The 2,877-nt window shown below is 33.3% G+C and overlaps 1 non-coding gene across 1 annotated transcript; it reads right to left on the reverse strand.

Annotated features, from left to right (window-relative positions):
- Positions 1–2,108: 2,108 nt before the first annotated feature.
- On the reverse strand, positions 2,109–2,181 carry Trnaa-agc. The gene has a single exon. It is a non-coding gene; the product is annotated as a tRNA-Ala (tRNA).
- Between the last annotated feature and the right edge of the window lie 696 nt (positions 2,182–2,877).

Here is a 2,877-nt window from a genome sequence, read left to right on the forward strand (position 1 = left end):
TGACTCCTTGTCGTCTTCGCGTTCGTTTGCAAATTGCATTATCAGGTGTTATAACAATGTTGCGGCTCATTATCGGAGTCGAAGTGCAGCAATTAAACCATCGAGAGACGATACGTTCGTAAACAGATTATAGATACCCGCGAGCTGATTATGATTATAGATACTCTCGCGAGGTGTGTACTTGTAATGTTATGCAAGCAGTTATTTAAGAGCCTGTCTTAAACTGCAAAGAAAAATTATCTTCGATCGGGACATCCCGTGCATTGAGACGTGTATTGCAATCGGAATAGTCGCGAATCTCTTCGGTCGTTTTTTCTCGACGGTGATTTTTGTCGGAATCACCCATCGCTGCTCGTAAACACCGTGACAAAGCCTTTGCGCTTGTAATTCTGGCAACATTATGCAATGACACGCCGTCACGTACACTTGGAGTGTTCCCTGAAAAAGAGCTATAAAACTAAACGTCACGTTGATCGGCAATTTATAGCGTCTCGTCACCTTTTTTTAATAAAATCTGTTTTTTTGTGACTGTAGTATACACATTTGGAACTTTAAGTGAGATATAGGTATATGTTTAATTTGGCGAAAGCTAAAAAGAGAGTTCTAGTGCAGTCTAGTGCAAGAAAGGTAAAAAATAAACTTATCATATCAAAATTATAATTTTGAAATTTCGCAATTTCAGAAATATTCATTTTATTTATTTTTAATCGCACTTCATACCATCTCAATTTTTTAATTTACGTCATATTTATACGCACACTATTTGCGTTTGACTTTTATAACATAATATTTTATGTATAATTTAAATTTTTTAGAATTATTAATTACGATAATTTCATAAGAGCGATAGGCGGGAATTATCGTAAGACGAAGATGAAATATCGAAAGGCAATAATATGTTATTTGTTTTACGCGAATTTGCAACAAGAAGCATGTTTATTTTTGACGTTCATCCTCGATTTCTGTCGTCAATAGAGATATGATGATATTATGTAGTATACACTTGGCGTGAGAGATGTTGTTGGATGTTTTCGTGAAGCGCGAGTAAAAACGATCGGCAGCCCGGTGCATCAAGTTGACACGGATATCTCTCGCTTTATCAGGCCGGCGCATGCATTGTTGAAAAGTTCGCCGGAGGAAATCACATCCGTGGGTCGTGTACCTGCAATGTGGTCGGCGATGCCCGCAATCTCGTGGAATTATATTGTACCGTTACTGGATCTCTCTGCTACGGTACCTCCGTGCACACGCCTCTCTTTAGCTTCGCAGCAGGAAATTCGAATTGTGCCACTCGAGCGATTACAGATTTATCGTCTTCGTTACGATGATCTCCAATATCAAAAATTTTAGCGGGAAATTATTCTCGCTCGAAAACGTTTTAAATATATCCGATAGTGTAATATACAGAAAATATTGATTTAATAAAATATTGATTAAATATTATTAATAAAATATTGATAGTGATTTTTTTTTACTAAAACTATACAAAAATTTATAATAGATACAGATCTGTAATTTTATTACACTATCAAAATGATTACGTTTAAGTTGCTTGTTATGACTACAGCTTTTATTATCCTTGATTACATAATTATTTTTATGGCCCAACAAAATTATTTTTAGATCTGTATCTACACATCAATTAGACATCAAGAGAGCAATAATAATCCAAACCCTTAAGTTAAACATTTTGTTATTTTTAATTTTTATATGTGTGAAAATTAATCTATTTCTGTGATTAGTTTCAAAATAACCAACATTTGTATTAACGTATATACTCACGTAATAAATTAAATTTGAATAAAAAATACATTTTACAGAATTGAATTAGTTGGCTCTATTGATTATAAACTCTATTTATTTAAGTTAATAATAAATTAATGGAGTAGGAGCAATGACGATTTATAAAAATGATTAAAAAATAACTTAAATTGGATATAATTTGACACTATTATGAATTTAATATTGTAACTTAATTTTTAGATTCTTTAGCAAAATTGTTTTTTTTTTTCGTGAGGGATATTAAAAAATCTTGCTTTTAATGCGATAGGATTTTTTAATACATTTTTGCGATTTTTACTTTTCTTTTTCAATTAAAAAAAAAGTTTTGGAGGCGCCGGGTATCGATCCCGGTACCTCTCGCATGCTAAGCGAGCGCTCTACCATCTGAGCTACGCCCCCTTGGTGTAAGAGAACGGAAGGCTGTATAAGATCTTCAGTGCGGAGTAACACGCGATGTTACACTTTCTCTGAACAATGCTTCACGTCTTGCGAACTAAGGAGAATCCATCATTTTACACTTTGACTGACGATAATGGGCATAACCGACACACACAGTAGGCTTCCTTCTATGACGTGACGACTAGATTCGCATTTGATTCACATCAGTTCATGCCGTAGTATTTTGTTCCAGTCTTTATTATCTTATGTCTCTTTATATTTTGAAAGCTATAAAATAATATGAAAAAAGAATACAATAAATCCGACGCTTTAGAATTGATAAGATATGTATAAATAATTTTATCGCAAATATTGATCATAAAAATTGTGTAAATAGCGTAAACGCGATCTCTATTGTTTTTCTCTGTTCAATCGACTTATCGCTTATTCTTTTTGTATTAGTCATGGATGAATCATACTAATAATATGTGTCAGATCGTTGCACCTGCAGTTAAACCATGCATCGCGGTGAAAAGTTGCTGCAATGAGCTTGCGATTGCACTCTACATTATTACGAACAGAGTTTGACTTTCCTTTCTTTCGGATTATTTTAATTATTGCTTAACGAAATCAAGAAAAACATCGATTCTGTCAATTTTACGCTTTCATGAACATTTTATTGTTTTTTTATGGATATATTATAACTGTATTTTACAT

Source organism: Atta cephalotes, assembly GCF_000143395.1.
Source record: "Atta cephalotes unplaced genomic scaffold scaffold00004, whole genome shotgun sequence".
Classification (NCBI taxonomy): domain Eukaryota; kingdom Metazoa; phylum Arthropoda; class Insecta; order Hymenoptera; family Formicidae; genus Atta; species Atta cephalotes.